The following is a 16,183-nucleotide window of genomic DNA, read 5'->3' as shown; positions in this document are numbered from 1 at the left end:
ATCAAGTCCTAAGTTTGGTATTAGAGCAAAACCTTGTTTTGCCTTCTCTTTCTTTTTCAATCCCCTATTTTTTTTTCACACTCTCCCAACCTAATGGCACCACCAAAAAGTTCAGCCTCAAAGAAAAGAAGAACCAGGGAACCAACCTCTGGATCCTCAAGCTCTTTCAATACCTACAAGTTCCTCTCTGCATTCAACCAAAACCAATTTTATGGTTGGGTGAGTGAGAGGGAAATCATTCCAGAAGTTGGATTTCAACTAGGGAGGAAAGAACACATCAAAATCAACATTGAGATTGAACAGAGGGGTTGATCACTCCTATGCAACCCACCAAGGAAAGAGATAGAAAGCTTGGTGAGGAAGTTCTATGCCAACGCGGTACTACAACCCGGGCAACAATATGGCTACATTAGCTATGTGAGGGGGAAATCCATTGACTATAGCCCCTCTAGCATCGAAAGAATCCTAATGGTGAAGAGGACAAGATCCACTCGGAGCTATGAAGAGAGAATGAAGCAACAAGACCCTGGGTTTGAGGAGATTTTGAGCGAAATATGTGTGATGAATGTGCAGTGGATCAATGACAAGGATGGGATACCTAACCAATTGAGGAGAAGAGATTTGAGCCTCCAAACTAGAGGGTGGCTAGAATTTTTGAGGAGGTCCCTAATCCCCACATCCAACACTTCAGAGGTGACCAAGGAGAGAGCTGTGCTCATCTACAGCATCATGAGAGGAGAGAACATCAATGTCGGGGAGATGATTGCCAACAACATCAACAAAGTGCTGAAAAGCACCAGTGACAACACAAGGTTGGTGGTGGACGAAATTGTGATCCATGTTCTAACTATTTTGAGATGAAGTTTTTTATTATGGCACTGGTTGAATCCACAACTCCGTTCAACTAACCAGCAAGTGTACTGGGTCGTCCAAGTAATAAACCTTACGTGAGTAAGGGTCGATCCCACAGAGATTGTTGGTATGAAGCAAGCTATGGTCACCTTGCAAATCTCAGTTAGGCAGATTAAATTGGTTTATGGGTTCGGAAATTAATAATAATAAGAAAATAGATGAAATAATAAAAAGGATAGAAAACTTATGCAGATTCATTGGTGAGAATTTCAGATAAGCATATGGAGGTACTGTAAGGCTCAAGGACGCCTGCTCTCCTAATTGCTTCAACTCAATCCTTCTTACTCCTTTCCATGGCAAGCTGTATGTAGGGCATCACCGTTGTCAGTGGCTACATCCCATCCTCTCAGTGAAAATGGTCCTCTGCGGCTGTCACTCGCATGGCTAATCATCTGTCGGTTCTCAATCAGGTTGGAATAGAATCCATTGATTCTTTTGCGCTTGTCATCACGCCCAGCCTTCAGGAGTTTGAAGCTCGTCACAGTCATTCAATCCTAGAATCCTACTCGGAATACCATAGACAAGGTTTAGACTTTCCGGATTCTCATGAATGCCGCCATCTATCTAACTTATACCACGAAGATTCTGTTGGGGAATCTAAGAGATACGCATTCAAGCTCTGTTGCATGTAGAACGGAAGTGGTTGTCAATCACGTTCGTTCATAAGTGAGAATGATGATGAGGGTTATCTAATCATCACATTCATCATGTTCTTGGGTGCGAATGAATATCTTGGAATAAGAATAAGAAAGAATTGAATAAAAGAAAATAGAACTGCATTAATACTTGAGGTACAGCAGAGCTCCACACCCTTAATCTATGGTGTGCAGAAACTCCATTGTTGAAAATACATAAGTAAAAGGTTCAGGCATGGCCGAATGGCCAGCCCCCTAAAACGTGATCAATAGCCTCTTAGGATGAAGAATAAAACAAAACTGAGACCAAAGATGTCCAATACATTAGTAAATCATCCTATTTATAATAAACTAGCTCCTAGGGTTTACATGAGTAAGTAATTGATGCATAAATCCACTTCCGGGGCCCACTTGGTATATGCTTGGGCTGAGCTTGATCAATCCACGAGCTGAGGCTTCTCTTGGAGTTGAACTCCGAGTTATGACGTGTTTTGGGCGTTCAACTCCGGATCATGACGTTTTTCTGGCGTTTAACTCCAGACAGCAGCATGAACTTGGCGTTCAACGCCAAGTTACGTCGTCAATTTCCGAATAAAGTATGGACTATTATATATTGCTGGAAAGCCCTGGATGTCTACTTTCCAACGCCGTTGAGAGCGCGCCAATTGGAGTTCTGTAGCTCCAGAAAATCCATTTCGAGTGCAGGGAGGTCAGATTCCAACAGCATCAGCAGTCCTTTTGTCAGCCTTTTTCAGAGTTTTGCTCAGATCCCTCAATTTCAGTCAGAATTTACCTGAAATTACAGAAAAACATACAAACTCATAGTAAAGTCCAGAAATGTGAATTTAACATAAAAACTAATGAAAACATCCCTAAAAGTAGCTTGAACTTACTAAAAACTACCTAAAAACAATGCCAAAAAGCGTATAAATTATCCGCTCATCAGTTGGCATTCCCCAGCATCATACAAAGGCTGTGTGATGAGGCTGGAGTTGAAAAGTTTATTGATGAGGTGCTTGTGAAGCATGACAAATTTATCACTGCCAAGAAGATGGCAAAAGTAGTGGCTGTCCACCCACTCAACAGGGCTAGAGAACAAAGAGCCCATGCTCATGGACCACAACAACAACAAGAAGAGGGGAAGGCAGAAGAACAACCTCAATTTTTAGCACTTCAACCACCACCACTACAATACCAATATCAACAATTTCCAGAAGGTTTCAATTGGGAGCAAATGCAAGGAGATGTACACCAAATGAGGGGAGATCTACACCACTTGAGGGAGGATGTCAACCAATTCAAGGAGGCTCAGCAACAACAATGGAGCCAAGTCAACCAAAACATTCAACAACTCCAAGGGGGCTTTGAGAACCTCATGGAACACCAAGATCAGATTAACTGGAGAGAGATGCAAGGCAGCCTAGGAATGATTTTGGAGCGACAATTACAACAAATGGTGAGTCTTGCTGAATTCAAACACTTTTATGAAGCAAGGACTGTAGCCAGAGTGGAATATGATTACTATTCACAGACAAAGTTGAGCTACCTGTGTAATGCAATGGCTAACATGAACCCCAATTACCCTACCTATATGCAGAAATTGGAGGAACTCAACTCAAGGCAAGAAGAAATAGCATACCAACACAAGGAGAATGTGAAGTCCTATATGAGGAGGCTAGAATATTGGAAACATAAGCCCAAGGACGCCAAGGCTCAAGAAGGTTCCTCCAAGCCGGATGAAGGAGGCTCATCCCCTCCCAAGAAGAATGACAAAGGGAAGCGGCCAATGAACTAAAGATGATGCTGCTCAAGGTTGTTGAGTCCCATGGTTGACACTTTCTAATTTCTGAATTCTATTTAAGCTTCTGCATGTTTTACTTTTTGAATAATCATGCTATGATAGTTTATGTTTTAAGCTTACTTTAATTCCTGTTTGAAGTCTTTATGAGTCTTGTTTTTAAGAAAGAAAATGACATGTATTTCAAGTCTTCACTACAACTTAAATAAAAGTAGAGCTTGTTTTCATAAGAGTTACTGTGAGTTGTGCAAAAACAATAAGAGAGACCAAGGCCAAGAGAGATCATCAAACAAACTAAGAAACAAAAAGCTAAGTGTAGAACCTTGGATGAACTAAAAGAATGAGTCATGGAGAGAACTAGTCCAAGAAGGTATAACAAAGGGAAGACCAAAGGGTGTTCCTTGAATATCCATAGAACCAAGAAGTAGTAAGCAATTAAGACCCAAGGCTCTGAGCATCAACTACTCGGATAGAAAAGAAAAAAAAGAAACATTAAAAAGCTCAAAAAGAATCAATGATCCTAGTAGATGCTTGTGGTAAAGATGTGTCAAGAAGAGACCTGGGCAAGTAAATTCTTAAGGGTGTCTCAACACCCAGTACCCTAAAACCAACTGGTTTGGGAGTGCTAGTTGAAAGCCTAATTAAAGGATTTTCTTGAGATAGAACACTTAGAGTCGTGGTCAACAAAGCAAAACAACCTTTACTACTTCAAGGTGACAATCAATTGAAAAGACCCCTAAAGCCTATACCTGAGCGAACCTTCAAGGATCCAAGAGCTTTCCATGACAATTAAAGCATTCATACATGTGTTAGGCACTTAGTTTTACTCTTAGTTATTTTGCAATCACTCGAAGCCAATGCCTCAATATATAAAAGTTTACTCACCTTGATTTGCTTGGGACAAGCAAAGCTTAAGTTTGGTGTTGTGATGACTTGCATCATCTACCCTTCTTTCTTGCATAAAGAAGACCATAAAAGAGCACAAATCTCATTTGATCAGTACAATTCATGCATTATTTGATGAATATTATGGTACACTATTTTGAGATGAGTTGTGCTGAATTGCAGGTGAAAAGGGTATCAAAAACGGGAAGAAGACAAACAAGAAGCTGAGCGTGTGAAACTGGTGTGTCACTTGGGGACAAACGCCACAAAAATGCACTGGCATGGCACGCCAGGAGCTAAGAGTTGCACGCCAGTACTAAATTGCAGAAGGGAGATCCAAGCATGCATGTGGGCATGGCATGCCAGGGACTAGGCGTGGCACTCTAGTACAAAATTTTAGAGAGCAAAATAGAGGACACAAAAGGGGCGTGGCACGCTAGGTTGGGCGTGGCACGCCTAACCCATCAACTACTATGGGCGTGCCACTTGAAGTCAAAGGCGTGGCACGCCAATTCACTACCTCAAAAATAATCTCCACTACGGCGTGCCACTTGGTGTCGAAGGCGTGGCATGCCAATTCCAAAAAGACATTTTGGCGTTCCGCTTGAAGGCCAAGGCGTGGCACGCCACTTACTGGAGAGAGACAAGATCATGGGCGTGGCACGCCAACTTTTAGGCGTGGCACGCTAGTATAAGTTTCCATAGAGGGTGGAAGTGGCCATTTACATGGGGCGTGCCACTTGGTATCGAAGGCGTGGCACGCTAATCACTATTTTTCACTTAGGCGTGCCACTTGAGCAACCAGGCGTGGCATGCCAGTGTCATTCAGAGGCAAAAGCATCATAGGGGCGTGCCACTTGAGTTCATGGCGTGGCACGCCAAACAGAGGAACCACTCACTCATAAAGGGGCGTGGCACGCCAAACCCTGGGCGAGCCACGCTAGTGCAGCTTTCCAGAGGAGCTTAGCCAAGCACACAACAATGGCGTGCCACGCTAGTTCATGTTTTCAGAGGCAAACAAAGTGGAAAAATCAAAGGGCATGCCACTTGAGCTCGAAGGCGTGGCGCGCCAACACAAGAATGTCACTATGGCGTGCCACTTGAGTTCGAAGGCGTAGGATGATAAGAAATTTAAAAAAGAATAGATAAATGGATTTTTCCTACTAGACCTCTAAGATACATGTTCTTAGCAACCTAGGTCACCGGAAAGGATTCCCTACTAGACCTTCAAAGAACTTGTCCTTGACAACTTAGATCAGAGGGGCGAAAACTGAAAGAAACCACCACGCAGATCACCTTAGTATTGGATCCTCCAATCTTCCTCATGCAACAAGTGAAGCAAATCACTCACCTCACTTCTCACACAATAAAAAGTGCTTAAAAGCAACTAAAATTTATTCATCAAAGTTATGTAAATTGTCTCACCAAATGTGTTTAAATAGGCACCTAACAATTAACTAAAAGATAAGATAACTAATTTAAATCAGATTTGATCTTATTGGATTAGATCAGATTTGATTTAAATTTAAAATCCCTAAAAATACTACTAAGCATAACAGATTTAAAATAAGTCTTCTAACAAACTTTTGACCACATAACAAACTAAAACAAGAGTCTAGAATTTCGAAATTTAAAAATAAATTATGCCTCCCACTGAATTCGGAAAGCATTATTGGGCTTCTTACTGTCCTGACTTAACCCAATGGGCCTTGCCCATTCTTCCTTGGTTAGAACTTGATGTAACTCCGTATGCATAAGTGCTGCCAGGTTTCCAAAACTCTCCTTGAGCTTATTTGCTCGTGCTCTAGTGATGGGGCCCTTTGGAATTGTGAAATTCCCATTCTACCCTTTTGTCTTATAATGCCCCTGTTGTCTTTCTGAGCATGTATCATTCCCTCCTTCCTAAAAAAAATTCGTCCTCGAATCTGTGTCCATATCAAAAGGAGAGAGATCAGAAACATGGAAAGTAGTAGAGACATTATACTCACCTAGTAGGTCAATCTTGTAGGCGTTGTCAATGATCTTTTCAAGCAGTTGGAATGGGCCATCCCCTCTAGCATCAAGTTTAGTCTTCCTCTGAGCAGGAAATCTCTCCTTCCTCAAATATACCCAAACCCAATCTCCTGGTTCGAAGACTATATGCTTTCGATTTTTGTTAACCCTTTCAGCCGTGGTTTTGTTCTTTCTCTCAATTAGGTCATGAGCCTTTGCATGTATTGCTTTAACTTTCTCAGCCTTGCTAGCTCCATCCAAACTAATAAGATCACTCAAAGGTAAAGGCATTAAATCTAAGACAGTGAGAAGATTAAAACCATAGACAAGTTCAAAGGGTGAAAAAACAGTGGCAGAATGGATTGTCCTGTTATAAGCAAACTCAATAAAAGGTAAACAATCTTCCCAGGTTTTCAAATTCTTACCAACAACAGCACGCAATAAGGTTCCCAATGTCCTATTTATGACTTCAGTTTGACCATCAGTTTGAGGGTGACAAGTAGTTGAGTATAACAATTTTGTTCTTGGCTTGTGATGACAAGTCATCTTAGCCTAGTTTCACTAGTCTTTTTCTTTTGTTTTCACTTGAATTATGCACTTTCTTGAGGCTTAAGCAAGCCAATTTAGGTAGATTTTCATGTTTCCTTTGATTGAATCAACCATAGATAATTAATGCAAATTCATGAGATTTGATGACATAATTGATGCATATTAAGATAGAATGATCATCTCATGATTTCAAGCATAGCTTTGATGTGTTTGGTTGATTTATGATAGGTGAAGAAAGCTTGGAAAAGGATTGAAGTGAGAAGGAATGGCTAGAAGCTAAGAGAAGACAAGGAATCAAGTGAAATTGAACCAAGAAGAATGAAGTTGGAGTTGAAGTTAGCCTCAACGTTAGCCCCCTAACTTGGAGGCTAACGTTGGAAGCTCAAAATTTCTCCCAGGGCTAGCCAACGTTAGCGCCAACGTTAGCCCCCTAACTTGGAGGCTAACGTTGGCATGAAATCTTACTCCCAGGGTGTGCAACGTTTGCGCCAACGTTAGCCCCCTAACTTGGAGGCTAACGTTGGTGCCACTCCAACTCAAAGCAAGGCCAACGTTAGGGTCAAAGTTAGCCCCCTAACGTTGGCCCAAACGTGAAGTGCAGCAAATTGGTTTTGCTGCTAGAAAAAGTTAGCCATGAAGTTAGCCCCCTAACTTTGAGGCTAACTTTAAAACCCAACTTGGCAAAACTCAATTCCGGTTCAATTGGTTCACTTGGGTTCTTCTCCAAACTTCAAGAGCAATCAACCAAGGCCTCTTTCAACCCAAATCCACCAAGAGCAAAAGCCCAATTCAAGGCTTGAAGATCAATTGAAGAAAGTGTATAAATAGGCTTAGATTCAATTTATTCGGGGAGCTTCCTTTTAGAAAGTTTTAGAGAGCTTTCTTTTCTGTTTTGGGAGCTTGAGTGCTTTTGAATTTCTTAGTTTAGTTGCTTTCAATTTCAATTATACTTGTCTTGGATCTTGGGTTGGAGAATTGAAGGAATTCTGTTTCAATCTCACCTTGGATCTCTCTTTTGATTTTCACTGTTATTGAATTCCCATTTTCTGCTACTTGCTTTCTCATTTAATTCTCTTGCAATTTACAATTCCTGTGATATTGTTCTTGTTGGATCTAGGAAGGCATTGAGATCTAGACTCAGTTTTCTAGTCTCTGAGACCTGAGATCCAATTTCCCATTTCAATTCTCTGCTTCTTGCTTTAATTGTTCATTTAATTTCCTGTTTCGAATCTGTTTCACCCATTCCCCAGTTACTCTTCTGTTTAATGCAATTTAAATTCTCTTTGTTTAATTTTTGCAAATCCAAGTCCCAATCCCCTTTACATTTCAAGTCATTTACAATTCTTGCCATTTAAGATTTTTGCAATTTACATTACTTGCTCTTTAAGTTTCTGCCATTTAATTTCTTGCTTCTTAAGATTCATCACTTTAATTTCTGTTTCCTTTAATTTCATGACAATTCCCCATTCCCTTTACTTTCAAAGCAATTTAAATTCTGCAAATCATCAATCAATCAACCAAATCTTGATTCGCTTGACTAATTCAACCACTAAACTAAAATTGCTCAATCCTTCAATCCCTGTGGGATCGACCTCACACTCGTGAGTTTTTATTACTTGATGCGACCCGGTGCACTTGCCGGTTAGATTGGTGTTGTTTTGGGAGAGATTCATTCCTCAAACCAAAATAATTCCCATCAAGTTTTTGGCGCCGTTGGCGGGGATTGATTAGATTGACAATGATTAAGTGAGGTGGAAGTTTAGATCAAGCACTTTTTCTTAAATTTTGACTAACCCACTAACTGTTTGAATTTTTGCCTAAACTAACACTAACTTTGCTCTCTCAGTAGAGTACATTGCTTTTCTGGTTCTATGTCCGTTTCTTGTTGTTCTGTACAACAAGAGCAATTTTCTTCTGATTTTCTCTCAAAGCCTATTAATTGTTTGACACATTGTGTCAACTAATCCTCTGACTACATTCTGGCATGAGAATATCCAATTTTCATTTGGATTGTTTGTGATTGTGCAGATCATGGAGGAAAGGAATCCTACAGCAAGAGGAGAAAAACTGAGGCATTATGATTTTCAACCTCCATAATCAAAGAGCAAGATGTCAAGCTAGTGACAATAAAAGAGCACTTGTTGGGAGGCAACCCAACCGGAGGTAATTTTCTTTTTATATCTGTTTTAATAAAAAGGTTAATTAGTTTTATCTATATTGCAAGAAGCTATGTTTGGTGTGGCACACCAAAACAATCTAAGGGAGAATGAAGGATTCTAAGTTTGGTGTTCCACCAAAATTCCATCATACAATATATTCTCACCTTCTGCATAATGCTAGCTTCAAGCAGTTAGACAAACTAATTAACTATTCTGCTATTTTCAGTTTTATTGCTTTTGAAAAAAAAAAGAAAAAAAAAAGAATTTCACACATGGTTAATGAAAACATTTGGCAAGGTACTAAGTTTGGTGTTCCCACACCAAAGTAAGTTCAAAAAGCCACAAATAAACCATGCAGACTAACCACTGTTTCTAAGTGCTTGGAGAACAAGCAACTTCCAATATCACTGCAGAATATCATAGAAACTTTTGGAGATTTTGAGCATCATCAACCAAAGAAGAGAAAGATGAACATGAAGGCCAGCAATGATAATGATGAGAAGGAAAGCAAGTGAACTCCAACAGGTTGTATTGTTAAGTGATATTTTACATCAAATGTTGCTGTGATTGAAAGTTAGATTGTATCCTTAATTGCCCTGTTTGTCTGCATCATATAGTTTTCTTTTTATATTCCTGCCTGCCTGCATAGCATAATCTTCCTTTATAATTCAATAAGCAAGAAGGCTTATCAGTCACAACATTCTTATCTTCAAAACTTGTTTGCACTCAATTTCAAGAATGCATCACATGAAAGTTCTTTGAAAAGAAGGATTGAGGAATAAATCAGTTTTTGAGGCAAGCAAAAGATTAGGAGAAGTGGTGGTTCTAGTTGTATGATTATGTATTGAGGTTGCATGCTTGTGAAAACTTGCATGGGAGCTCATAGGCAGGAATTGAAGTTCAAAGAAGTGTTGTGGAGATTCTCAAAAATCAATTGATCCAAGAAGCAGCAAACAAAACAAAAGAAAAGAAAAAAAAAAAGAAAATACAAAAACAAAAAGACTTGGCCCAAGGCTCTGAGCATCAATTACTAGGCAGAAAGAGAAAGAAAGAAACAAAAACTCAAAGAGTTGCTATCCTAGTAAATGCTTGTGGTCGAAGTGTGTCAAGGAAAGAGGCTTGAGCAAGTAAATCCTGAGGGGTGCTTTAACACCTAATACCTTAAAACCAACTGGTTTAGGAGTATTGATTGAAAGCTTACCTAAAGAGCCGCCTTGAGACATGACACTTAGAGTCGAGGTCAAAGCACAGAAACTATAAGCTGCTTCAAGGTGATTACATATAAAGAGATCTCCATGATACCATTTGGATGAAAATCCTAAAGACCTACGACTCCCAATATGCAAGGACTAATGAGCACTGAAACCTTTGCTTGAGCATATAATTTAGAGTTCACCCCACTGTTACTTAATCACTTCTCTCACTGTACTTTACAATTGTTCCTCAACCCATCTTAATTGAAAGAACCTTTGAGCATAGTTCATTTCTTGCTTGGGGACAAGCAAGCTTTAAGTTTGGTGTTGTGATGACAAGTCATCTTAGCCTAGTTTCACTAGTCTTTTTCTTTTGTTTTCACTTGAATTATGCACTTTCTTGAGGCTTAAGCAAGCCAATTTAGGTAGATTTTCATGTTTCCTTTGATTGAATCAACCATAGATAAATTAATGCAAATTCATGAGATTTGATGACATAATTGATGCATATTAAGATAGAATGATCATCTCATGATTTCAAGCAAAGCTTTGATGTGTTTGGTTGATTTATGATAGGTGAAGAAAGCTTGGAAAAGGATTGAAGTGAGAAGGAATGGCTAGAAGCTAAGAGAAGACAATGAATCAAGTGAAATTGAACCAGGAACAAATGAAGTTGGAGTTGAAGTTAGCCTCAACGTTAGCCCCCTAACTTGGAGGCTAACGTTGGAAGCTCAAAATTTCTCCCAGGGCTAGCCAACGTTAGCGCCAACGTTAGCCCCCTAACTTGGAGGCTAACGTTGGCATGAAATCTTACTCCCAGGGTGTGCAACGTTTGCGCCAACGTTAGCCCCCTAACTTGGAGGCTAACGTTGGCGCCACTCCAACTCAAAGCAAGGCCAACGTTAGGGTCAAAGTTAGCCCCCTAACGTTGGCCCAAACGTGAAGTGCAGCAAATTGGTTTTGCTGCTAGAAAAAGTTAGCCATGAAGTTAGCCCCCTAACTTTGAGGCTAACTTTAAAACCCAACTTGGCAAAACTCAATTCCGGTTCAATTGGTTCACTTGGGTTCTTCTCCAAACTTCAAGAGCAATCAACCAAGGCCTCTTTCAACCCAAATCCACCAAGAGCAAAAGCCCAATTCAAGGCTTGAAGATCAATTGAAGAAAGTGTATAAATAGGCTTAGATTCAATTTATTCGGGGAGCTTCCTTTTAGAAAGTTTTAGAGAGCTTTCTTTTCTGTTTTGGGAGCTTGAGTGCTTTTGAATTTCTTAGTTTAGTTGCTTTCAATTTCAATTATACTTGTCTTGGATCTTGGGTTGGAGAATTGAAGGAATCCTGTTTCAATCTCACCTTGGATCTCTCTTTTGATTTTCACTGTTATTGAATTCCCATTTTCTGCTACTTGCTTTCTCATTTAATTCTCTTGCAATTTACAATTCCTGTGATATTGTTCTTGTTGGATCTAGGAAGGCATTGAGATCTAGACTCAGTTTTCTAGTCTCTGAGACCTGAGATCCAATTTCCCATTTCAATTCTCTGCTTCTTGCTTTAATTGTTCATTTAATTTCCTGTTTCGAATCTGTTTCACCCATTCCCCAGTTACTCTTCTGTTTAATGCAATTTAAATTCTCTTTGTTTAATTTTTGCAAATCCAAGTCCCAATCCCCTTTACATTTCAAGTCATTTACAATTCTTGCCATTTAAGATTTTTGCAATTTACATTACTTGCTCTTTAAGTTTCTGCCATTTAATTTCTTGCTTCTTAAGATTCATCACTTTAATTTCTGTTTCCTTTAATTTCATGCCAATTCCCCATTCCCTTTACTTTCAAAGCAATTTAAATTCTGCAAATCATCAATCAATCAACCAAATCTTGATTCGCTTGACTAATTCAACCACTAAACTAAAATTGCTCAATCCTTCAATCCCTGTGGGATCGACCTCACACCCGTGAGTTTTTATTACTTGATGCGACCCGGTGCACTTGCCGGTTAGATTGGTGTTGTTTTGGGAGAGATTCATTCCTTAAACCAAAATAATTCCCATCAGCTTACTCCATAAAACTTTCCAAAAGTGACTTAAGAATTTGACATCACGATCAGAAACAATAGTTTGGGGAACACCATGTAAGCGCACAAGTTCTCGAAAGAATAGGTCAGCAATATGTGTGGCATCATCAATTTTATGGCAAGCAATGAAATGAGCCATTTTACTAAATTTATCTACCACAACAAAAATGCTATCTCGACCTCTCCTAGTTCTAGGCAAACCAAGAACAAAATCCATAGAAATATCAACCCATGGATGCACAGGAACGGGTAAAGGAGTATACAAACCATGTGGTAAAGACTTAGATTTAGCTTGTTTATATGCAACGCATTTAGCACAACATTTTTCAACATGTTTACGCATGTGGGGCCAGTGAAAATGCTCAAATAAAACATCCAAAGTCTTATGCACACCAAAATGACCCATCAAACCCCCACTATGTGATTCTAGAACAAGTAACTCCCTAATAGAATAAGTAGGTACACAAATTCTATTAACCCAAAAAAGAAAGCCATCATGCTTATAGAATTTGTTATATGCACCATGTTCACATGCAGCATAGATAGAGGCAAAAGCAAAATTAGTTGCATACAATCCCTTCATACACTCAAAACCTAACAGTTTAGAAGTAAGGGTTGTGATTAAGGAATACCTTCTAGATAATGCATCAGCAACCACATTCTCTTTACCTTGCTTATAGGCGATTATATATGGAAAGGATTCAAGGAATTCTATCCATTTTGCATGTCTCTTGTTCAGCTTCCCTTGGCCCTTCAAGTGTTTGAGGGATTCATGGTAAGTATGTACCACAAATTCCTTAGGTAGCAAATAATGCTGCCACACTTCCAAAGCTCGCACCAAGGCATAAGCTTGCCATGGAAAGGAGTAAGAAGGATTGGATGAAAGCAATAAGAAAGTAGAGATTCGAAAGGATTCTAGCATCTTCACACGCCTATCTGAAATTCCCACTATTGATTTACATGAGTATTTCTATCCTATTTTATTTTCTGTTTATTATTAATTTTCGAAACCCATAACCATTTAATCTGCCTAACTGAGATTTACAAGGTGACCATAGCTTGCTTCATACCAACAATCTCTGTGGGATCGACCCTTACTCACGTAAGGTATTACTTGGACGACCCAGTACACTTGCTGGTTAGTTGAACGGAGTTGTGTCCACACATAGCAAAGAGCCATAATAATGATTCCATATAATAACAAAGAGTACTACATTGATGTGATCACAATTTCGTCCACCAAGTTTTTGGCGCCGTTGCCGGGGATTGTTCGAGTATGGACAACTGACGGTTCATCTTGTTGCTCAGATTAGGTAATTTTCTTTTCAAAAATCTTTTTCAAAATTTTTCTTTTCTTTTTCGTTTTTCCTAACTTTATTTTCGAAAAAAATGATAAAAATCCAAAAAATTAGAAAATCATAAAAATCAAAAATATTTTATGTTTCTTGTTTGTGTCTTGAGTCAATTTTTAAGTTTGGTGTCAATTGCATGCTTTAAAAATTTTTCTTGTATTTTTCGAAAACTCCATGCATTCATAGTGTTCTTCATGATCTTCAAGTTGTTCTTGATAAGTCCTCTTGTTTGATCTTGATGTTTTCTTGTTTTGTGTTGTTTGTTGTTTTTCATATGCATTTTTTGTTTGTTAGTGTCCATGCATTAAAGATTTCTAAGTTTGGTGTCTTGCATGTTTTCTTTGCATTAAAAATTTTTCAAAATTATGTTCTTGATGTTCATCATGATCTTCAAAGTGTTCGTGGTGTTCATCTTGACATTCATAGTGTTCTTGCATGCATCATGTGTTTTGATCCAAAATTTTTAAGTTTTGGGTCATGTTTATGTTTTTCTCTCTCATAATTAAAAATTCAAAAATCAAAAATATATCTTTTCCTTTTTTCTCTCCAAATTTTCAAAATTTTGGGTTGACTTGGTCAAAAATTTTCAAAATTAGTTGTTTCTTACAAGTCAAGTCAAAATTTCAATTTTAAAAATCTTATCTTTTCAAAATCTTTTTCAAAAATCATATCTTTTTCATTTTTTTCTATTTCTCGAAAATTTCAAAATTATTTTTCAATTTATTTTCAAAATCTTTTTCTCATCTTTATATCAAATTTTCGAAAATTAGCTAACAATTAATGTGATTGTTTCAAAAATTTGAAGTTTGTTACTTTCTTGTTAAGAAAGGTTCAATCTTTAAAATCTAGAATCCTATCTTTTAGTTTCTTGTTAGTTAAGTAATTAATTTTAATTTTAAAATTGAATCTTTTTTCAAAATATCTTTTTCTTAAAAATCTTATCTTTTTATCTTATCTTTTTCAAAATTTGATTTCAAAATATCTTATCTAACTTCTTATCTTCTTATCCTTTTCAAATTTCATTTTAATATCTTTTTCAACTAACTATTTGACTTTTTGTTTGTTTCTTATCTTTTTCAAAACCACCTAACTACTTTTCCCTCTTCAATTTTCGAAAATACCTCTCTCTTTTTCAAAAATTCTTTTTAATTAATTATTTAAATTTTAATTTCAATTACATCTTATCTCTAATTTTCGAAAATTGCTAATCCCTTTTTTTTTAAATTATTTTCGAAATTTCCCCTCTCTTTTCTTATTCTATTTAATTATTTAATTACTAACACTTCTCTTCACCTCCCCTATCCTTACTCTTTATACAAACTATTTATTTTTCTTCATTCTTCTCCCCTCTCTTTTTCTACTAACATAAAGGAATCTCTATACTGTGACATAGAGGATTCCTCTTCTTTTCGTGTTTTTTTCTCTTTCATATGAGCAGGAACAGGGAAAAAGGCACTCTTGTTGAAATTGATCCTGAACCTGAAAGGACTCTAAAAAGGAAACTAAGAGAAACTAAATTACAACAATCCAGAAACAACCTTTCAGAAATTTTCGAACAAGAGAAGGAGATGGCAGCTGAAAATAATAATAATGCAAGGGGAATGCTTGGTGACTTCCCAAAGCCAACGTCTAAATTTGTTGGAAGAAGCATCTCCATTCTTGCCATTGGAGCCAATAATTTTGAGCTTAAGCCTCAACTAGTTGCCTTAATGCAACAAAACTGCAAGTTTTATGGACTTTCATCTGAAGATCCTTATCAGTTTTTAACTGAGTTCTTGCAGATCTGTGAGACTATAAAGACGAATGGAGTTGATCCTGAAGTCTACAGACTCATGCTTTTCCCTTTTGCTGTAAGAGACAGAGCTAGAATATGGTTGGATTCACAACCTAAGGATAGCCTGGACTCCTGGGATAAGCTGGTCATAGCCTTCTTGGATAAATTCTTTCCTCCTCAAAAGCTGAGCAAGCTGAGAGTGGATGTTCAAACCTTCAAACAAAAAGATGGTGAATCCCTTTATGAAGCTTGGGAGAGATACAAGCAGCTGACCAAAGGATGTCCATCTAACATGTTTTCAGAATGGACCATATTAGATATATTCTATTATGGTCTCTCTGAATTTTCGAAAATGTCATTGGACCATTCTGCAGGTGGATCTATTCACCTAAAGAAAATGCCTGAAGAGGCTCAAGAACTCATTGACATGGTTGCAAACAACCAATTCATGTACACTTCTGAGAGGAATTCCATGAATAATGGGATACCTCAGAAGAAAGGAGTTCTTGAAATTGATGCTCTGAATGCCATATTGGCTCAGAACAAAGTGTTGACTCAACAGGTCAACATGATCTCTCAAAATCTGAATGGATGGCAACATGCATCCAACAGTACTAAAGAGGCAGCTTCTAAAGAAGCTTATGATCCTGAGAACCCTGCCATGGCAGAGGTTAATTACATGGGTGAACCTTATGGAAACACCTATAACTCATCATGGAGAAATCATCCAAATTTCTCATGGAAGGATCAACAAAAGCCTCAACAAGGCTTTAACAATGGTGGACGCAATAGCCTGAGCAATAGTAAGCCTTTTCCATCATCTTCTCAGCAACAGACAGAGAATTCTGAACAAAACACTTCTAAT

General features: G+C 38.1%; 1 non-coding gene across 1 annotated transcript; it reads right to left on the bottom strand.

Annotated features, from left to right (window-relative positions):
• Positions 1-15,508: 15,508 nt before the first annotated feature.
• On the bottom strand, positions 15,509-15,612 carry LOC130972282 (small nucleolar RNA R71). Its single transcript, XR_009083471.1, has one exon. It is a non-coding gene; the product is annotated as a small nucleolar RNA R71 (small nucleolar RNA).
• Between the last annotated feature and the right edge of the window lie 571 nt (positions 15,613-16,183).

This window comes from Arachis stenosperma, chromosome 3 (genome assembly GCF_014773155.1).
Source record: "Arachis stenosperma cultivar V10309 chromosome 3, arast.V10309.gnm1.PFL2, whole genome shotgun sequence".
In the NCBI taxonomy this organism is placed as follows: Eukaryota; Viridiplantae; Streptophyta; class Magnoliopsida; order Fabales; family Fabaceae; genus Arachis; species Arachis stenosperma.
The sequence above is the reverse complement of the archived record's forward strand: the minus strand, read 5'-3'. Positions and strand labels throughout refer to the sequence as shown.